The 21,557-nt window shown below is 35.6% G+C and overlaps 17 non-coding genes across 17 annotated transcripts; all 17 read right to left on the bottom strand.

Moving 5' to 3' along the window:
• Positions 1-1,229: 1,229 nt before the first annotated feature.
• TRNAS-UGA (transfer RNA serine (anticodon UGA)) lies at positions 1,230-1,311 on the bottom strand. The gene has a single exon. It is a non-coding gene; the product is annotated as a tRNA-Ser (tRNA).
• A 1,080-nt stretch (positions 1,312-2,391) lies between these two features.
• TRNAS-UGA (transfer RNA serine (anticodon UGA)) lies at positions 2,392-2,473 on the bottom strand. Its single transcript has one exon. It is a non-coding gene; the product is annotated as a tRNA-Ser (tRNA).
• A 1,080-nt stretch (positions 2,474-3,553) lies between these two features.
• TRNAS-UGA (transfer RNA serine (anticodon UGA)) lies at positions 3,554-3,635 on the bottom strand. The gene has a single exon. It is a non-coding gene; the product is annotated as a tRNA-Ser (tRNA).
• A 1,080-nt stretch (positions 3,636-4,715) lies between these two features.
• On the bottom strand, positions 4,716-4,797 carry TRNAS-UGA (transfer RNA serine (anticodon UGA)). The gene has a single exon. It is a non-coding gene; the product is annotated as a tRNA-Ser (tRNA).
• A 1,079-nt stretch (positions 4,798-5,876) lies between these two features.
• TRNAS-UGA (transfer RNA serine (anticodon UGA)) lies at positions 5,877-5,958 on the bottom strand. The gene has a single exon. It is a non-coding gene; the product is annotated as a tRNA-Ser (tRNA).
• A 1,079-nt stretch (positions 5,959-7,037) lies between these two features.
• On the bottom strand, positions 7,038-7,119 carry TRNAS-UGA (transfer RNA serine (anticodon UGA)). Its single transcript has one exon. It is a non-coding gene; the product is annotated as a tRNA-Ser (tRNA).
• A 1,080-nt stretch (positions 7,120-8,199) lies between these two features.
• TRNAS-UGA (transfer RNA serine (anticodon UGA)) lies at positions 8,200-8,281 on the bottom strand. Its single transcript has one exon. It is a non-coding gene; the product is annotated as a tRNA-Ser (tRNA).
• A 1,079-nt stretch (positions 8,282-9,360) lies between these two features.
• Positions 9,361-9,442, bottom strand: TRNAS-UGA (transfer RNA serine (anticodon UGA)). Its single transcript has one exon. It is a non-coding gene; the product is annotated as a tRNA-Ser (tRNA).
• Positions 9,443-10,521: 1,079 nt separating this feature from the next.
• TRNAS-UGA (transfer RNA serine (anticodon UGA)) lies at positions 10,522-10,603 on the bottom strand. Its single transcript has one exon. It is a non-coding gene; the product is annotated as a tRNA-Ser (tRNA).
• Positions 10,604-11,683: 1,080 nt separating this feature from the next.
• On the bottom strand, positions 11,684-11,765 carry TRNAS-UGA (transfer RNA serine (anticodon UGA)). The gene has a single exon. It is a non-coding gene; the product is annotated as a tRNA-Ser (tRNA).
• Positions 11,766-12,844: 1,079 nt separating this feature from the next.
• Positions 12,845-12,926, bottom strand: TRNAS-UGA (transfer RNA serine (anticodon UGA)). The gene has a single exon. It is a non-coding gene; the product is annotated as a tRNA-Ser (tRNA).
• A 1,079-nt stretch (positions 12,927-14,005) lies between these two features.
• On the bottom strand, positions 14,006-14,087 carry TRNAS-UGA (transfer RNA serine (anticodon UGA)). The gene has a single exon. It is a non-coding gene; the product is annotated as a tRNA-Ser (tRNA).
• A 1,080-nt stretch (positions 14,088-15,167) lies between these two features.
• On the bottom strand, positions 15,168-15,249 carry TRNAS-UGA (transfer RNA serine (anticodon UGA)). The gene has a single exon. It is a non-coding gene; the product is annotated as a tRNA-Ser (tRNA).
• A 1,080-nt stretch (positions 15,250-16,329) lies between these two features.
• TRNAS-UGA (transfer RNA serine (anticodon UGA)) lies at positions 16,330-16,411 on the bottom strand. Its single transcript has one exon. It is a non-coding gene; the product is annotated as a tRNA-Ser (tRNA).
• A 1,079-nt stretch (positions 16,412-17,490) lies between these two features.
• TRNAS-UGA (transfer RNA serine (anticodon UGA)) lies at positions 17,491-17,572 on the bottom strand. Its single transcript has one exon. It is a non-coding gene; the product is annotated as a tRNA-Ser (tRNA).
• A 1,080-nt stretch (positions 17,573-18,652) lies between these two features.
• TRNAS-UGA (transfer RNA serine (anticodon UGA)) lies at positions 18,653-18,734 on the bottom strand. Its single transcript has one exon. It is a non-coding gene; the product is annotated as a tRNA-Ser (tRNA).
• Positions 18,735-20,976: 2,242 nt separating this feature from the next.
• Positions 20,977-21,058, bottom strand: TRNAS-UGA (transfer RNA serine (anticodon UGA)). The gene has a single exon. It is a non-coding gene; the product is annotated as a tRNA-Ser (tRNA).
• Positions 21,059-21,557: the final 499 nt, after the last annotated feature.

Consider the following 21,557-nt stretch of genomic DNA (forward strand, 5'->3'; position numbering starts at 1 on the left):
AGTTTCATGGAAAATAAAGTTATCAAGGACAAATGAGCTTAGCTTTCTACATGCATAAAAAGCAGTACGTAGCTGGCAGGATTTGAACCTGCGCGGGAAAACCCCAATGGATTTGAAGTCCATCAGCTTAACCACTCGGCCACAACTACCTGACCTCAATTGGATGGTGCTACTTGGAAATCAAAACATTTTTCCTGTTGGCAGAAATATCTGATACATTTTATTTTAATTTGCTTCAATATTAATATGTAAACTTTGTGAAATGTAATAGCTAGTATAGTTTAATGTCAAATATAGGTGTCAAGGACTTTTGATCTTGTACTAAATTAATTAGAAATCAGAGCCTTTAACATCACACCATGCCAACACTAGTGCTCATAAACTGTATTGTACATTTTACGGACATTTTATCAAATAATAATCATTTAAAATATATTAGGTTTTTCATTGGTCTATTCCACAGGTTCTCAAACTCCGTTCTCAGAACCCCACACAGTGCATGTTTTGCAGGTCTCCTCGCAGAACCACAAGTAAATAATTAGCTCCACAAGTGGACTTTTTAAAATGTGTCAGTGAGTAATTAATACACCTATGCACCTGCTGGGTTACCTGCAAAACATACACTGTGTGGGGTCCTGAGGACTGAGTTTTAGAACTTATGATCTATTCCTTAATAAAGTTTGGAATTATAACAACTGACACTGCACAATTAATAGTTTGTTGATTACCAGACATTATTTCTTACCTTTCATTACATCTCTACAGCTGTAAGTCCAGATAGAAAGAATCTGCATGCATAAGTTGCCACTGGGAAACATTTATACAAGGTCACAAGCATGTACATAGAATGCAGGAAGACACTGTCTGAGATTATATGGTTTAAAAAGAAGTCCATTGTAAAACAGGATATATATGTAGGTGAGCTAAGCTGAGATTGAGAACTCAATTCTTAAACATAACATGCTTTGATTCTCTTCATCTTGAATGCATTTCGTTTTTAAACCAGCTTGAAAAGCAAATGGATTTCGAGTCCATCACCTTAACCACTCGGCCACAACTACCTTAATGTTGTTTCACTGACAAGCTGTGTACAAAATCAATGTTTTCCTTTTTTGGTAGCTTTTACAGTAAGTTATACTTTGGGAAATGTAAAAGCTACTTTAGTTTCATGGAAAATAAAGTTATCAAGGACAAATGAGCTTAGCTTTCTACATGCATAAAAAGCAGTATGTAGCTGGCAGGATTTGAACCTGCGCGGGGAAACCCCAATGGATATCAAGTCCATCGCCTTAACCACTCGGCCACAACTACCTGACCTCAATTGGATGGTGCTACTTTGAAATCAAAACATTTTTCCTGTTGGCAGAAATATCTGATACATTTTATTTTAATTTGCTTCAATATTAATATGTAAACTTTGTGAAATATAATAGCTAGTATAGTTTAATATTAAATATAGGTGTCACGGACTTTTGATCTTGTACTAAATTAATTAGAAATCAGAGCCTTTAACATCACATTATGCCAACACTAGTGCTCATGAACTGTATTGTACATTTTACGGACATTTTATCAAATAATAATCATTTAAAATATATTAGGTTTTTCATTGGTCTATTCCACAGGTTCTCAAACTCGGTTCTCAGAACCCCACACAGTGCATGTTTTGCAGGTCTCCTCGCAGAACCACAAGTAAATAATTAGCTCCACAAGTGGACTTTTTAAAATGTGTCAGTGAGTAATTAATACACCTATGCACCTGCTGGGTTACCTGCAAAACATACACTGTGTGGGGTCCTGAGGACTGAGTTTGAGAACTTATGGTCTATTCCTTAATAAAGTTTGGAATTATAACAACTGACACTGCACAATTAATAGTTTGTTGATTACCAGACATTATTTCTTACCTTTCATTACATCTCTACAGCTGTAAGTCCAGATAGACAGAATCTGCATGCATAAGTTGCCACTGGGAAACATTTATACAAGGTCACAAGCATGTACATAGAATTCAGGAAGACACTGTCTGAGATTATATGGTTTAAAAAGAAGTCCATTGTAAAACAGGATATATATGTAGGTGAGCTAAGCTGAGATTGAGAACTCAATTCTTAAACATAACATGCTTTGATTCTCTTCATCTTGAATGCATTTCGTTTTTAAACCAGCTTGAAAAGCAAATGGATTTCGAGTCCATCACCTTAACCACTCGGCCACAACTACCTTAATGTTGTTTCACTGACAAGCTGTGTGCAAAATCAATGTTTTCCTTTTTTGGTAGCTTTTACAGTAAATTATACTTTGGGAAATGTAAAAGCTACTTTAGTTTCATGGAAAATAAAGTTATCAAGGACAAATGAGCTTAGCTTTCTACATGCATAAAAAGCAGTACGTAGCTGGCAGGATTTGAATCTGCGCAGGGAAACACCAATGGATATCAAGTCCATCGCCTTAACCACTCGGCCACAACTACCTGACCTCAATTGGATGGTGCTACTTGGAAATCAAAACATTTTTCCTGGTGGCAGAAATATCTGATACATTTTATTTTAATTTGCTTCAATATTAATATGTAAACTTTGTGAAATATAATAGCTAGTATAGTTTAATATTAAATATAGGTGTCACGGACTTTTGATCTTGTACTAAATTAATTAGAAATCAGAGCCTTTAACATCACACCATGCCAACACTAGTGCTCATGAACTGTATTGTACATTTTACGGACATTTTATCAAATAATAATCATTTAAAATATATTAGGTTTTTCATTGGTCTATTCCACAGGTTCTCAAACTCGGTTCTCAGAACCCCACACAGTGCATGTTTTGCAGGTCTCCTCGCAGAACCACAAGTAAATAATTAGCTCCACAAGTGGACTTTTTAAAATGTGTCAGTGAGTAATTAATACACCTATGCACCTGCTGGGTTACCTGCAAAACATACACTGTGTGGGGTCCTGAGGACTGAGTTTGAGAACTTATGGTCTATTCCTTAATAAAGTTTAGAATTATAACAACTGACACTGCACAATTAATAGTTTGTTGATTACCAGACATTATTTCTTACCTTTCATTACATCTCTACAGCTGTAAGTCCAGTTAGAAAGAATCTGCATGCATAAGTTGCCACTGGGAAACATTTATACAAGGTCACAAGCATGTACATAGAATGCAGGAAGACACTGTCTGAGATTATATGGTTTAAAAAGAAGTCCATTGTAAAACAGGATATATATGTAGGTGAGCTAAGCTGAGATTGAGAACTCAATTCTTAAACATAACATGCTTTGATTCTCTTCATCTTGAATGCATTTCGTTTTTAAACCAGCTTGAAAAGCAAATGGATTTCGAGTCCATCACCTTAACCACTCGGCCACAACTACCTTAATGTTGTTTCACTGACAAGCTGTGTACAAAATCAATGTTTTCCTTTTTTGGTAGCTTTTACAGTAAGTTATACTTTGGGAAATGTAAAAGCTACTTTAGTTTCATGGAAAATAAAGTTATCAAGGACAAATGAGCTTAGCTTTCTACATGCATAAAAAGCAGTACGTAGCTGGCAGGATTTGAACCTGCGCGGGGAAACACCAATGGATTTCAAGTCCATCGCCTTAACCACTCGGCCACAACTACCTGACCTCAATTGGATGGTGCTACTTGGAAATCAAAACATTTTTCCTGTTGGCAGAAATATCTGATACATTTTATTTTAATTTGCTTCAATATTAATATGTAAACTTTGTGAAATATAATAGCTAGTATAGTTTAATATCAAATATAGGTGTCAAGGACTTTTGATCTTGTACTAAATTAATTAGAAATCAGAGCCTTTAACATCACACCATGCCAACACTAGTGCTCATGAACTGTATTGTACATTTTACGGACATTTTATCAAATAATAATCATTTAAAATATATTAGGTTTTTCATTGGTCTATTCCACAGGTTCTCAAACTCGGTTCTCAGAAACCCACACAGTGCATGTTTTGCAGGTCTCCTCGCATAACCACAAGTAAATAATTAGCTCCACAAGTGGACTTTTTAAAATGTGTCAGTGAGTAATTAATACACCTATGCACCTGCTGGGTTACCTGCAAAACATACACTGTGTGGGGTCCTGAGGACTGAGTTTGAGAACTTATGGTCTATTCCTTAATAAAGTTTAGAATTATAACAACTGACACTGCACAATTAATAGTTTGTTGATTACCAGACATTATTTCTTACCTTTCATTACATCTCTACAGCTGTAAGTCCAGTTAGAAAGAATCTGCATGCATAAGTTGCCACTGGGAAACATTTATACAAGGTCACAAGCATGTACATAGAATGCAGGAAGACACTGTCTGAGATTATATGGTTTAAAAAGAAGTCCATTGTAAAACAGGATATATATGTAGGTGAGCTAAGCTGAGATTGAGAACTCAATTCTTAAACATAACATGCTTTGATTCTCTTCATCTTGAATGCATTTCGTTTTTAAACCAGCTTGAAAAGCAAATGGATTTCGAGTCCATCACCTTAACCACTCGGCCACAACTACCTTAATGTTGTTTCACTGACAAGCTGTGTACAAAATCAATGTTTTCCTTTTTTGGTAGCTTTTACAGTAAGTTATACTTTGGGAAATGTAAAAGCTACTTTAGTTTCATGGAAAATAAAGTTATCAAGGACAAATGAGCTTAGCTTTCTACATGCATAAAAAGCAGTACGTAGCTGGCAGGATTTGAACCTGCGCGGGGAAACACCAATGGATTTCAAGTCCATCGCCTTAACCACTCGGCCACAACTACCTGACCTCAATTGGATGGTGCTACTTGGAAATCAAAACATTTTTCCTGTTGGCAGAAATATCTGATACATTTTATTTTAATTTGCTTCAATATTAATATGTAAACTTTGTGAAATATAATAGCTAGTATAGTTTAATATCAAATATAGGTGTCAAGGACTTTTGATCTTGTACTAAATTAATTAGAAATCAGAGCCTTTAACATCACACCATGCCAACACTAGTGCTCATGAACTGTATTGTACATTTTACGGACATTTTATCAAATAATAATCATTTAAAATATATTAGGTTTTTCATTGGTCTATTCCACAGGTTCTCAAACTCGGTTCTCAGAAACCCACACAGTGCATGTTTTGCAGGTCTCCTCGCATAACCACAAGTAAATAATTAGCTCCACAAGTGGACTTTTTAAAATGTGTCAGTGAGTAATTAATACACCTATGCACCTGCTGGGTTACCTGCAAAACATACACTGTGTGGGGTCCTGAGGACTGAGTTTGAGAACTTATGGTCTATTCCTTAATAAAGTTTGGAATTATAACAACTGACACTGCACAATTAATAGTTTGTTGATTACCAGACATTTTTTCTTACCTTTGATTACATCTCTACAGCTGTAAATCCAGATAGAAAGAATCTGCATGCACAAGTTGCCACTGGGAAACATTTTACAAGGTCACAAGCATGTACATAGAATGCAGGAAGACACTGTCTGAGATTATATGGTTTAAAAAGAAGTCCATTGTAAAACAGGATATATATGTAGGTGAGCTAAGCTGAGATTGAGAACTCAATTCTTAAACATAACATGCTTTGATTCTCTTCATCTTGAATGCATTTCGTTTTTAAACCAGCTTGAAAAGCAAATGGATTTCGAGTCCATCACCTTAACCACTCGGCCACAACTACCTTAATGTTGTTTCACTGACAAGCTGTGTGCAAAATCAATGTTTTCCTTTTTTGGTAGCTTTTACAGTAAGTTATACTTTGGGAAATGTAAAAGCTACTTTAGTTTCATGGAAAATAAAGTTATCAAGGACAAATGAGCTTAGCATTCTACATGCATAAAAAGCAGTACGTAGCTGGTAGGATTTGAACCTGCGCGGGGAAACCCCAATGGATTTCAAGTCCATCGCCTTAACCACTCGGCCACAACTACCTGACCTCAATTGGATGGTGCTACTTGGAAATCAAAACATTTTTCCTGTTGGCAGAAATATCTGATACATTTTATTTTAATTTGCTTCAATATTAATATGTAAACTTTGTGAAATATAATAGCTAGTATAGTTTAATGTCAAATATAGGTGTCAAGGACTTTTGATCTTGTACTAAATTAATTAGAAATCAGAGCCTTTAACATCACACCATGCCAACACTAGTGCTCATGAACTGTATTGTACATTTTACGGACATTTTATCAAATAATAATAATTTAAAATATATTAGGTTTTTCATTGGTCTATTCCACAGGTTCTCAAACTCGGTTCTCAGAACCCCACACAGTGCATGTTTTGCAGGTCTCCTCGCAGAACCACAAGTAAATAATTAGCTCCACAAGTGGACTTTTTAAAATGTGTCAGTGAGTAATTAATACACCTATGCACCTGCTGGGTTACCTGCAAAACATACACTGTGTGGGGTCCTGAGGACTGAGTTTGAGAACTTATGATCTATTCCTTAATAAAGTTTGGAATTATAACAACTGACACTGCACAATTAATAGTTTGTTGATTACCAGACATTATTTCTTACCTTTCATTACATCTCTACAGCTGTAAGTCCAGATAGAAAGAATCTGCATGCATAAGTTGCCACTGGGAAACATTTATACAAGGTCACAAGCATGTACATAGAATGCAGGAAGACACTGTCTGAGATTATATGGTTTAAAAAGAAGTCCATTGTAAAACAGGATATATATGTAGGTGAGCTAAGCTGAGATTGAGAACTCAATTCTTAAACATAACATGCTTTGATTCTCTTCATCTTGAATGCATTTCGTTTTTAAACCAGCTTGAAAAGCAAATGGATTTCGAGTCCATCACCTTAACCACTCGGCCACAACTACCTTAATGTTGTTTCACTGACAAGCTGTGTACAAAATCAATGTTTTCCTTTTTTGGTAGCTTTTACAGTAAGTTATACTTTGGGAATGTAAAAGCTGCTTTAGTTTCATGGAAAATAAAGTTATCAAGGACAAATGAGCTTAGCTTTCTACATGCATAAAAAGCAGTACGTAGCTGGCAGGATTTGAACCTGCGCGGGGAAACCCCAATGGATTTCAAGTCCATCGCCTTAACCACTCGGCCACAACTACCTGACATCAATTGGATGGTGCTACTTGGAAATCAAAACATTTTTCATTTTGGCAGAAATATCTGATACATTTTATTTTAATTTGCTTCAATATTAATATGTAAACTTTGTGAAATATAATAGCTAGTATAGTTTAATGTCAAATATAGGTGTCAAGGACTTTTGATCTTGTACTAAATTAATTAGAAATCAGAGCCTTTAACATCACACCATGCCAACACTAGTGCTCATGAACTGTATTGTACAGTTTACGGACATTTTATCAAGTAATAATCATTTAAAATATATTAGGTTTTTCATTGGTCTATTCCACAGGTTCTCAAACTCGGTTCTCAGAACCCCACACAGTGCATGTTTTGCAGGTCTCCTCGCAGAACCACAAGTAAATAATTAGCTCCACAAGTGGACTTTTTAAAATGTGTCAGTGAGTAATTAATACACCTATGCACCTGCTGGGTTACCTGCAAAACATACACTGTGTGGGGTCCTGAGGACTGAGTTTGAGAACTTATGGTCTATTCCTTAATAAAGTTTGGAATTATAACAACTGACACTGCACAATTAATAGTTTGTTGATTACCAGACATTATTTCTTACCTTTCATTACATCTCTACAGCTGTAAGTCCAGATAGAAAGAATCTGCATGCATAAGTTGCCACTGGGAAACATTTATACAAGGTCACAAGCATGTACATAGAATGCAGGAAGACACTGTCTGAGATTATATGGTTTAAAAAGAAGTCCATTGTAAAACAGGATATATATGTAGGTGAGCTAAGCTGAGATTGAGAACTCAATTCTTAAACATAACATGCTTTGATTCTCTTCATCTTGAATGCATTTCGTTTTTAAACCAGTTTGAAAAGCAAATGGATTTCGAGTCCATCACCTTAACCACTCGGCCACAACTACCTTAATGTTGTTTCACTGACAAGCTGTGTACAAAATCAATGTTTTCCTTTTTTGGTAGCTTCTACAGTAAGTTATACTTTGGGAAATGTAAAAGCTACTTTAGTTTCATGGAAAATAAAGTTATCAAGGACAAATGAGCTTAGCTTTCTACATGCATAAAAAGCAGTATGTAGCTGGCAGGATTTGAACCTGCGCGGGAAAACCCCAATGGATTTCAAGTCCATCACCTTAACCACTCGGCCACAACTACCTGACCTCAATTGGATGGTGCTACGTGGAAATCAAAACATTTTTCCTGTTGGCAGAAATATCTGATACATTTTATTTTAATTTGCTTCAATATTAATATGTAAACTTTGTGAAATATAATAGCTAGTATAGTTTAATATTAAATATAGGTGTCACGGACTTTTGATCTTGTACTAAATTAATTAGAAATCAGAGCCTTTAACATCACACCATGCCAACACTAGTGCTCATGAACTGTATTGTACATTTTACGGACATTTTATCAAATAATAATCATTTAAAATATATTAGGTTTTTCATTGGTCTATTCCACAGGTTCTCAAACTCGGTTCTCAGAACCCCACACAGTGCATGTTTTGCAGGTCTCCTCGCAGAACCACAAGTAAATAATTAGCTCCACAAGTGGACTTTTTAAAATGTGTCAGTGAGTAATTAATACACCTATGCACCTGCTGGGTTACCTGCAAAACATACACTGTGTGGGGTCCTGAGGACTGAGTTTGAGAACTTATGGTCTATTCCTTAATAAAGTTTGGAATTATAACAACTGACACTGCACAATTAATAGTTTGTTGATTACCAGACATTTTTTCTTACCTTTGATTACATCTCTACAGCTGTAAATCCAGATAGAAAGAATCTGCATGCACAAGTTGCCACTGGGAAACATTTTACAAGGTCACAAGCATGTACATAGAATGCAGGAAGACACTGTCTGAGATTATATGGTTTAAAAAGAAGTCCATTGTAAAACAGGATATATATGTAGGTGAGCTAAGCTGAGATTGAGAACTCAATTCTTAAACATAACATGCTTTGATTCTCTTCATCTTGAATGCATTTCGTTTTTAAACCAGCTTGAAAAGCAAATGGATTTCGAGTCCATCACCTTAACCACTCGGCCACAACTACCTTAATGTTGTTTCACTGACAAGCTGTGTGCAAAATCAATGTTTTCCTTTTTTGGTAGCTTTTACAGTAAGTTATACTTTGGGAAATGTAAAAGCTACTTTAGTTTCATGGAAAATAAAGTTATCAAGGACAAATGAGCTTAGCATTCTACATGCATAAAAAGCAGTACGTAGCTGGTAGGATTTGAACCTGCGCGGGGAAACCCCAATGGATTTCAAGTCCATCGCCTTAACCACTCGGCCACAACTACCTGACCTCAATTGGATGGTGCTACTTGGAAATCAAAACATTTTTCCTGTTGGCAGAAATATCTGATACATTTTATTTTAATTTGCTTCAATATTAATATGTAAACTTTGTGAAATATAATAGCTAGTATAGTTTAATGTCAAATATAGGTGTCAAGGACTTTTGATCTTGTACTAAATTAATTAGAAATCAGAGCCTTTAACATCACACCATGCCAACACTAGTGCTCATGAACTGTATTGTACATTTTACGGACATTTTATCAAATAATAATAATTTAAAATATATTAGGTTTTTCATTGGTCTATTCCACAGGTTCTCAAACTCGGTTCTCAGAACCCCACACAGTGCATGTTTTGCAGGTCTCCTCGCAGAACCACAAGTAAATAATTAGCTCCACAAGTGGACTTTTTAAAATGTGTCAGTGAGTAATTAATACACCTATGCACCTGCTGGGTTACCTGCAAAACATACACTGTGTGGGGTCCTGAGGACTGAGTTTGAGAACTTATGATCTATTCCTTAATAAAGTTTGGAATTATAACAACTGACACTGCACAATTAATAGTTTGTTGATTACCAGACATTATTTCTTACCTTTCATTACATCTCTACAGCTGTAAGTCCAGATAGAAAGAATCTGCATGCATAAGTTGCCACTGGGAAACATTTATACAAGGTCACAAGCATGTACATAGAATGCAGGAAGACACTGTCTGAGATTATATGGTTTAAAAAGAAGTCCATTGTAAAACAGGATATATATGTAGGTGAGCTAAGCTGAGATTGAGAACTCAATTCTTAAACATAACATGCTTTGATTCTCTTCATCTTGAATGCATTTCGTTTTTAAACCAGCTTGAAAAGCAAATGGATTTCGAGTCCATCACCTTAACCACTCGGCCACAACTACCTTAATGTTGTTTCACTGACAAGCTGTGTACAAAATCAATGTTTTCCTTTTTTGGTAGCTTTTACAGTAAGTTATACTTTGGGAATGTAAAAGCTGCTTTAGTTTCATGGAAAATAAAGTTATCAAGGACAAATGAGCTTAGCTTTCTACATGCATAAAAAGCAGTACGTAGCTGGCAGGATTTGAACCTGCGCGGGGAAACCCCAATGGATTTCAAGTCCATCGCCTTAACCACTCGGCCACAACTACCTGACATCAATTGGATGGTGCTACTTGGAAATCAAAACATTTTTCATTTTGGCAGAAATATCTGATACATTTTATTTTAATTTGCTTCAATATTAATATGTAAACTTTGTGAAATATAATAGCTAGTATAGTTTAATGTCAAATATAGGTGTCAAGGACTTTTGATCTTGTACTAAATTAATTAGAAATCAGAGCCTTTAACATCACACCATGCCAACACTAGTGCTCATGAACTGTATTGTACAGTTTACGGACATTTTATCAAGTAATAATCATTTAAAATATATTAGGTTTTTCATTGGTCTATTCCACAGGTTCTCAAACTCGGTTCTCAGAACCCCACACAGTGCATGTTTTGCAGGTCTCCTCGCAGAACCACAAGTAAATAATTAGCTCCACAAGTGGACTTTTTAAAATGTGTCAGTGAGTAATTAATACACCTATGCACCTGCTGGGTTACCTGCAAAACATACACTGTGTGGGGTCCTGAGGACTGAGTTTGAGAACTTATGGTCTATTCCTTAATAAAGTTTGGAATTATAACAACTGACACTGCACAATTAATAGTTTGTTGATTACCAGACATTATTTCTTACCTTTCATTACATCTCTACAGCTGTAAGTCCAGATAGAAAGAATCTGCATGCATAAGTTGCCACTGGGAAACATTTATACAAGGTCACAAGCATGTACATAGAATGCAGGAAGACACTGTCTGAGATTATATGGTTTAAAAAGAAGTCCATTGTAAAACAGGATATATATGTAGGTGAGCTAAGCTGAGATTGAGAACTCAATTCTTAAACATAACATGCTTTGATTCTCTTCATCTTGAATGCATTTCGTTTTTAAACCAGTTTGAAAAGCAAATGGATTTCGAGTCCATCACCTTAACCACTCGGCCACAACTACCTTAATGTTGTTTCACTGACAAGCTGTGTACAAAATCAATGTTTTCCTTTTTTGGTAGCTTCTACAGTAAGTTATACTTTGGGAAATGTAAAAGCTACTTTAGTTTCATGGAAAATAAAGTTATCAAGGACAAATGAGCTTAGCTTTCTACATGCATAAAAAGCAGTATGTAGCTGGCAGGATTTGAACCTGCGCGGGAAAACCCCAATGGATTTCAAGTCCATCACCTTAACCACTCGGCCACAACTACCTGACCTCAATTGGATGGTGCTACGTGGAAATCAAAACATTTTTCCTGTTGGCAGAAATATCTGATACATTTTATTTTAATTTGCTTCAATATTAATATGTAAACTTTGTGAAATATAATAGCTAGTATAGTTTAATATTAAATATAGGTGTCACGGACTTTTGATCTTGTACTAAATTAATTAGAAATCAGAGCCTTTAACATCACACCATGCCAACACTAGTGCTCATGAACTGTATTGTACATTTTACGGACATTTTATCAAATAATAATCATTTAAAATATATTAGGTTTTTCATTGGTCTATTCCACAGGTTCTCAAACTCGGTTCTCAGAACCCCACACAGTGCATGTTTTGCAGGTCTCCTCGCAGAACCACAAGTAAATAATTAGCTCCACAAGTGGACTTTTTAAAATGTGTCAGTGAGTAATTAATACACCTATGCACCTGCTGGGTTACCTGCAAAACATACACTGTGTGGGGTCCTGAGGACTGAGTTTGAGAACTTATGGTCTATTCCTTAATAAAGTTTGGAATTATAACAACTGACACTGCACAATTAATAGTTTGTTGATTACCAGACATTTTTTCTTACCTTTCATTACATCTCTACAGCTGTAAATCCAGATAGAAAGAATCTGCATGCACAAGTTGCCACTGGGAAACATTTTACAAGGTCACAAGCATGTACATAGAATGCAGGAAGACACTGTCTGAGATTATATGGTTTAAAAAGAAGTCCATTGTAAAACAGGATATATATGTAGGTGAGCTAAGCTGAGATTGAGAACTCAATTCTTAAACATAACATGCTTTGATTCTCTTCATCTTGAATGCATTTCGTTTTTAAACCAGCTTGAAAAGCAAATGGATTTCGAGTCCATCACCTTAACCACTCGGCCACAACTACCTTAATGTTGTTTCACTGACAAGCTGTGTGCAAAATCAATGTTTTCCTTTTTTGGTAGCTTTTACAGTAAGTTATACTTTGGGAAATGTAAAAGCTACTTTAGTTTCATGGAAAATAAAGTTATCAAGGACAAATGAGCTTAGCATTCTACATGCATAAAAAGCAGTACGTAGCTGGTAGGATTTGAACCTGCGCGGGGAAACCCCAATGGATTTCAAGTCCATCGCCTTAACCACTCGGCCACAACTACCTGACCTCAATTGGATGGTGCTACTTGGAAATCAAAACATTTTTCCTGTTGGCAGAAATATCTGATACATTTTATTTTAATTTGCTTCAATATTAATATGTAAACTTTGTGAAATATAATAGCTAGTATAGTTTAATGTCAAATATAGGTGTCAAGGACTTTTGATCTTGTACTAAATTAATTAGAAATCAGAGCCTTTAACATCACACCATGCCAACACTAGTGCTCATGAACTGTATTGTACATTTTACGGACATTTTATCAAATAATAATAATTTAAAATATATTAGGTTTTTCATTGGTCTATTCCACAGGTTCTCAAACTCGGTTCTCAGAACCCCACACAGTGCATGTTTTGCAGGTCTCCTCGCAGAACCACAAGTAAATAATTAGCTCCACAAGTGGACTTTTTAAAATGTGTCAGTGAGTAATTAATACACCTATGCACCTGCTGGGTTACCTGCAAAACATACACTGTGTGGGGTCCTGAGGACTGAGTTTGAGAACTTATGATCTATTCCTTAATAAAGTTTGGAATTATAACAACTGACACTGCACAATTAATAGTTTGTTGATTACCAGACATTATTTCTTACCTTTCATTACATCTCTACAGCTGTAAGTCCAGATAGAAAGAATCTGCATGCATAAGTTGCCACTGGGAAACATTTATACAAGGTCACAAGCATGTACATAGAATGCAGGAAGACACTGTCTGAGATTATATGGTTTAAAAAGAAGTCCATTGTAAAACAGGATATATATGTAGGTGAGCTAAGCTGAGATTGAGAACTCAATTCTTAAACATAACATGCTTTGATTCTCTTCATCTTGAATGCATTTCGTTTTTAAACCAGCTTGAAAAGCAAATGGATTTCGAGTCCATCACCTTAACCACTCGGCCACAACTACCTTAATGTTGTTTCACTGACAAGCTGTGTACAAAATCAATGTTTTCCTTTTTTGGTAGCTTTTACAGTAAGTTATACTTTGGGAATGTAAAAGCTGCTTTAGTTTCATGGAAAATAAAGTTATCAAGGACAAATGAGCTTAGCTTTCTACATGCATAAAAAGCAGTACGTAGCTGGCAGGATTTGAACCTGCGCGGGGAAACCCCAATGGATTTCAAGTCCATCGCCTTAACCACTCGGCCACAACTACCTGACCTCAATTGGATGGTGCTACTTGGAAATCAAAACATTTTTCATTTTGGCAGAAATATCTGATACATTTTATTTTAATTTGCTTCAATATTAATATGTAAACTTTGTGAAATATAATAGCTAGTATAGTTTAATGTCAAATATAGGTGTCAAGGACTTTTGATCTTGTACTAAATTAATTAGAAATCAGAGCCTTTAACATCACACCATGCCAACACTAGTGCTCATGAACTGTATTGTACAGTTTACGGACATTTTATCAAGTAATAATCATTTAAAATATATTAGGTTTTTCATTGGTCTATTCCACAGGTTCTCAAACTCGGTTCTCAGAACCCCACACAGTGCATGTTTTGCAGGTCTCCTCGCAGAACCACAAGTAAATAATTAGCTCCACAAGTGGACTTTTTAAAATGTGTCAGTGAGTAATTAATACACCTATGCACCTGCTGGGTTACCTGCAAAACATACACTGTGTGGGGTCCTGAGGACTGAGTTTGAGAACTTATGGTCTATTCCTTAATAAAGTTTGGAATTATAACAACTGACACTGCACAATTAATAGTTTGTTGATTACCAGACATTATTTCTTACCTTTCATTACATCTCTACAGCTGTAAGTCCAGATAGAAAGAATCTGCATGCATAAGTTGCCACTGGGAAACATTTATACAAGGTCACAAGCATGTACATAGAATGCAGGAAGACACTGTCTGAGATTATATGGTTTAAAAAGAAGTCCATTGTAAAACAGGATATATATGTAGGTGAGCTAAGCTGAGATTGAGAACTCAATTCTTAAACATAACATGCTTTGATTCTCTTCATCTTGAATGCATTTCGTTTTTAAACCAGTTTGAAAAGCAAATGGATTTCGAGTCCATCACCTTAACCACTCGGCCACAACTACCTTAATGTTGTTTCACTGACAAGCTGTGTACAAAATCAATGTTTTCCTTTTTTGGTAGCTTCTACAGTAAGTTATACTTTGGGAAATGTAAAAGCTACTTTAGTTTCATGGAAAATAAAGTTATCAAGGACAAATGAGCTTAGCTTTCTACATGCATAAAAAGCAGTATGTAGCTGGCAGGATTTGAACCTGCGCGGGAAAACCCCAATGGATTTCAAGTCCATCACCTTAACCACTCGGCCACAACTACCTGACCTCAATTGGATGGTGCTACGTGGAAATCAAAACATTTTTCCTGTTGGCAGAAATATCTGATACATTTTATTTTAATTTGCTTCAATATTAATATGTAAACTTTGTGAAATATAATAGCTAGTATAGTTTAATATTAAATATAGGTGTCACGGACTTTTGATCTTGTACTAAATTAATTAGAAATCAGAGCCTTTAACATCACACCATGCCAACACTAGTGCTCATGAACTGTATTGTACATTTTACGGACATTTTATCAAATAATAATCATTTAAAATATATTAGGTTTTTCATTGGTCTATTCCACAGGTTCTCAAACTCGGTTCTCAGAACCCCACACAGTGCATGTTTTGCAGGTCTCCTCGCAGAACCACAAGTAAATAATTAGCTCCACAAGTGGACTTTTTAAAATGTGTCAGTGAGTAATTAATACACCTATGCACCTGCTGGGTTACCTGCAAAACATACACTGTGTGGGGTCCTGAGGACTGAGTTTGAGAACTTATGGTCTATTCCTTAATAAAGTTTGGAATTATAACAACTGACACTGCACAATTAATAGTTTGTTGATTACCAGACATTATTTCTTACCTTTCATTACATCTCTACAGCTGTAAATCCAGATAGAAAGAATCTGCATGCATAAGTTGCCACTGGGAAACATTTATACAAGGTCACAAGCATGTACATAAAATGCAGGAAGACTCTGTCTGAGATTATATGGTTTAAAAAGAAGTCCATTGTAAAACAGGATATATATGTAGGTGAGCTAAGCTGAGATTGAGAACTCAATTCTTAAACATAACATGCTTTGATTCTCTTCATCTTGAATGCATTTAGTTTTTAAACCAGCTTGAAAAGCAAATGGATTTCGAGTCCATCACCTTAACCACTCGGCCACAACTACCTTAATGTTGTTTCACTGACAAGCTGTGTGCAAAATCAATGTTTTCCTTTTTTGGTAGCTTTTACAGTAAGTTATACTTTGGGAAATGTAAAAGCTACTTTAGTTTCATGGAAAATAAAGTTATCAAGGACAAATGAGCTTAGCTTTCTACATGCATAAAAAGCAGTACGTAGCTGGCAGGATTTGAACCTGCGCGGGGAAACCCCAATGGATTTCAAGTCCATCGCCTTAACCACTCAGCCACAACTACCTGACCTCAATTGGATGGTGCTACTTGGAAATCAAAACATTTTTCCTGTTGGCAGAAATATCTGATACATTTTATTTTAATTTGCTTCAATATTAATATGTAAACTTTGTGAAATATAATAGCTAGTATAGTTTAATGTCAAATATAGGTGTCAAGGACTTTTGATCTTGTACTAAATTAATTAGAAATCAGAGCCTTTAACATCACACCATGCCAACACTAGTGCTCATGAACTGTATTGTACATTTTACGGACATTTTATCAAATAATAATAATTTAAAATATATTAGGTTTTTCATTGGTCTATTCCACAGGTTCTCAAACTCGGTTCTCAGAACCCCACACAGTGCATGTTTTGCAGGTCTCCTCGCAGAACCACAAGTAAATAATTAGCTCCACAAGTGGACTTTTTAAAATGTGTCAGTGAGTAATTAATACACCTATGCACCTGCTGGGTTACCTGCAAAACATACACTGTGTGGGGTCCTGAGGACTGAGTTTGAGAACTTATGATCTATTCCTTAATAAAGTTTGGAATTATAACAACTGACACTGCACAATTAATAGTTTGTTGATTACCAGACATTATTTCTTACCTTTCATTACATCTCTACAGCTGTAAGTCCAGATAGAAAGAATCTGCATGCATAAGTTGCCACTGGGAAACATTTATACAAGGTCACAAGCATGTACATAGAATGCAGGAAGACACTGTCTGAGATTATATGGTTTAAAAAGAAGTCCATTGTAAAACAGGATATATATGTAGGTGAGCTAAGCTGAGATTGAGAACTCAATTCTTAAACATAACATGCTTTGATTCTCTTCATCTTGAATGCATTTCGTTTTTAAACCAGCTTGAAAAGCAAATGGATTTCGAGTCCATCACCTTAACCACTCGGCCACAACTACCTTAATGTTGTTTCACTGACAAGCTGTGTACAAAATCAATGTTTTCCTTTTTTGGTAGCTTTTACAGTAAGTTATACTTTGGGAATGTAAAAGCTGCTTTAGTTTCATGGAAAATAAAGTTATCAAGGACAAATGAGCTTAGCTTTCTACATGCATAAAAAGCAGTACGTAGCTGGCAGGATTTGAACCTGCGCGGGGAAACCCCAATGGATTTCAAGTCCATCGCCTTAACCACTCGGCCACAACTACCTGACCTCAATTGGATGGTGCTACTTGGAAATCAAAACATTTTTCCTGTTGGCAGAAATATCTGATACATTTTATTTTAATTTGCTTCAATATTAATATGTAAACTTTGTGAAATATAATAGCTAGTATAGTTTAATGTCAAATATAGGTGTCAAGGACTTTTGATCTTGTACTAAATTAATTAGAAATCAGAGCCTTTAACATCACACCATGCCAACACTAGTGCTCATGAACTGTATTGTACATTTTACGGACATTTTATCAAATAATAATAATTTAAAATATATTAGGTTTTTCATTGGTCTATTCCACAGGTTCTCAAACTCGGTTCTCAGAACCCCACACAGTGCATGTTTTGCAGGTCTCCTCGCAGAACCACAAGTAAATAATTAGCTCCACAAGTGGACTTTTTAAAATGTGTCAGTGAGTAATTAATACACCTATGCACCTGCTGGGTTACCTGCAAAACATACACTGTGTGGGGTCCTGAGGACTGAGTTTGAGAACTTATGGTCTATTCCTTAATAAAGTTTGGAATTATAACAACTGACACTGCACAATTAATAGTTTGTTGATTACCAGACATTATTTCTTACCTTTCATTACATCTCTACAGCTGAAAATACAGATAGAAAGAATCTGCATGCATAAGTTGCCACTGGGAAACATTTATACAAGGTCACAAGCATGTACATAGAATGCAGGAAGACACTGTCTGAGATTATATGGTTTAAAAAGAAGTCCATTGTAAAACAGGATATATATGTAGGTGAGCTAAGCTGAGATTGAGAACTCAATTCTTAAACACAACATGCTTTGATTCTCTTCATCTTGAATGCATTTAGTTTTTAAACCAGCTTGAAAAGCAAATGGATTTCGAGTCCATCACCTTAACCACTCGGCCACAACTACCTTAATGTTGTTTCACTGACAAGCTGTGTGCAAAATCAATGTTTTCCTTTTTTGGTAGCTTTTACAGTAAGTTATACTTTGGGAAATGTAAAAGCTACTTTAGTTTCATGGAAAATAAAGTTATCAAGGACAAATGAGCTTAGCTTTCTACATGCATAAAAAGCAGTACGTAGCTGGGAAGATTTGAACCAGCGCGGGGAAACCCCAATGGATTTCAAGTCCATCACCTTAACCACTCGGCCACAACTACCTGACCTCAATTGGATGGTGCTACTTGGAAATCAAAACATTTTTCCTGTTGGCAGAAATATCTGATACATTTTATTTTAATTTGCTTCAATATTAATATGTAAACTTTGTGAAATATAATAGCTAGTATAGTTTAATATCAAATATAGGTGTCAAGGACTTTTGATCTTGTACTAAATTAATTAGAAATCAGAGCCTTTAACATCACACCATGCCAACACTAGTGCTCATGAACTGTATTGTACATTTTACGGACATTTTATCAAATAATAATAATTTAAAATATATTAGGTTTTTCATTGGTCTATTCCACAGGTTCTCAAACTCGGTTCTCAGAACCCCACACAGTGCATGTTTTGCAGGTCTCCTCGCAGAACCACAAGTAAATAATTAGCTCCACAAGTGGACTTTTTAAAATGTGTCAGTGAGTAATTAATACACCTATGCACCTGCTGGGTTACCTGCAAAACATACACTGTGTGGGGTCCTGAGGACTGAGTTTGAGAACTTATGGTCTATTCCTTAATAAAGTTTGGAATTATAACAACTGACACTGCACAATTAATAGTTTGTTGATTACCAGACATTATTTCTTACCTTTCATTACATCTCTACAGCTGAAAATCCAGATAGAAAGAATCTGCATGCATAAGTTGCCACTGGGAAACATTTATACAAGGTCACAAGCATGTACATAGAATGCAGGAAGACACTGTCTGAGATTATATGGTTTAAAAAGAAGTCCATTGTAAAACAGGATATATATGTAGGTGAGCTAAGCTGAGATTGAGAACTCAATTCTTAAACACAACATGCTTTGATTCTCTTCATCTTGAATGCATTTAGTTTTTAAACCAGCTTGAAAAGCAAATGGATTTCGAGTCCATCACCTTAACCACTCGGCCACAACTACCTTAATGTTGTTTCACTGACAAGCTGTGTGCAAAATCAATGTTTTCCTTTTTTGGTAGCTTTTACAGTAAGTTATACTTTGGGAAATGTAAAAGCTACTTTAGTTTCATGGAAAATAAAGTTATCAAGGACAAATGAGCTTAGCTTTCTACATGCATAAAAAGCAGTACGTAGCTGGGAAGATTTGAACCAGCGCGGGGAAACCCTAATGGATTTCAAGTCCATCACCTTAACCACTCGGCCACAACTACCTGACCTCAATTGGATGGTGCTACTTGGAAATCAAAACATTTTTCCTGTTGGCAGAAATATCTGATACATTTTATTTTAATTTGCTTCAATATTAATATGTAAACTTTGTGAAATATAATAGCTAGTATAGTTTAATATCAAATATAGGTGTCAAGGACTTTTGATCTTGTACTAAATTAATTAGAAATCAGAGCCTTTAACATCACACCATGCCAACACTAGTGCTCATGAACTGTATTGTACATTTTACGGACATTTTATCAAATAATAATCATTTAAAATATATTAGGTTTTTCCTTGGTCTATTCCACAGGTTCTCAAACTCGGTTCTCAGAACCCCACACAGTGCATGTTTTGCAGGTCTCCTCGCAGAGCCACAAGTAAATAATTAGCTCCACAAGTGGACTTTTTAAAATGTGTCAGTGAGTAATTAATACACCTATGCACCTGCTGGGTTACCTGCAAAACATACACTGTGTGGGGTCCTGAGGACTGAGTTTGAGAACTTATGGTCTATTCCTTAATAAAGTTTGGAATTATAACAACTGACACTGCACAATTAATAGTTTGTTGATTACCAGACATTATTTCTTACCTTTCATTACATCTCTACAGCTGTAAATCCAGATAGAAAGAATCTGCATGCATAAGTTGCCACTGGGAAACATTTATACAAGGTCACAAGCATGTACATAAAATGCAGGAAGACTCTGTCTGAGATTATATGGTTTAAAAAGAAGTCCATTGTAAAACAGGATATATATGTAGGTGAGCTAAGCTGAGATTGAGAACTCAATTCTTAAACATAACATGCTTTGATTCTCTTCATCTTGAATGCATTTAGTTTTTAAACCAGCTTGAAAAGCAAATGGATTTCGAGTCCATCACCTTAACCACTCGGCCACAACTACCTTAATGTTGTTTCACTGACAAGCTGTGTGCAAAATCAATGTTTTCCTTTTTTGGTAGCTTTTACAGTAAGTTATACTTTGGGAAATGTAAAAGCTACTTTAGTTTCATGGAAAATAAAGTTATCAAGGACAAATGAGCTTAGCTTTCTACATGCATAAAAAGCAGTACGTAGCTGGCAGGATTTGAACCTGCGCGGGGAAACCCCAATGGATTTCAAGTCCATCGCCTTAACCACTCGGCCACAACTACCTGACCTCAATTGGATGGTGCTACTTGGAAATCAAAACATTTTTCCTGTTGGCAGAAATATCTGATACATTTTATTTTAATTTGCTTCAATATTAATATGTAAACTTTGTGAAATATAATAGCTAGTATAGTTTAATGTCAAATATAGGTGTCAAGGACTTTTGATCTTGTACTAAATTAATTAGAAATCAGAGCCTTTAACATCACACCATGCCAACACTAGTGCTCATGAACTGTATTGTACATTTTACGGACATTTTATCAAATAATAATAATTTAAAATATATTAGGTTTTTCATTGGTCTATTCCACAGGTTCTCAAACTCGGTTCTCAGAACCCCACACAGTGCATGTTTTGCAGGTCTCCTCGCAGAACCACAAGTAAATAATTAGCTCCACAAGTGGACTTTTTAAAATGTGTCAGTGAGTAATTAATACACCTATGCACCTGCTGGGTTACCTGCAAAACATACACTGTGTGGGGTCCTGAGGACTGAGT

The sequence above is a fragment of the Pseudophryne corroboree genome, chromosome 11 (genome assembly GCF_028390025.1).
Source record: "Pseudophryne corroboree isolate aPseCor3 chromosome 11, aPseCor3.hap2, whole genome shotgun sequence".
NCBI lineage: Eukaryota > Metazoa > Chordata > Amphibia > Anura > Myobatrachidae > Pseudophryne > Pseudophryne corroboree.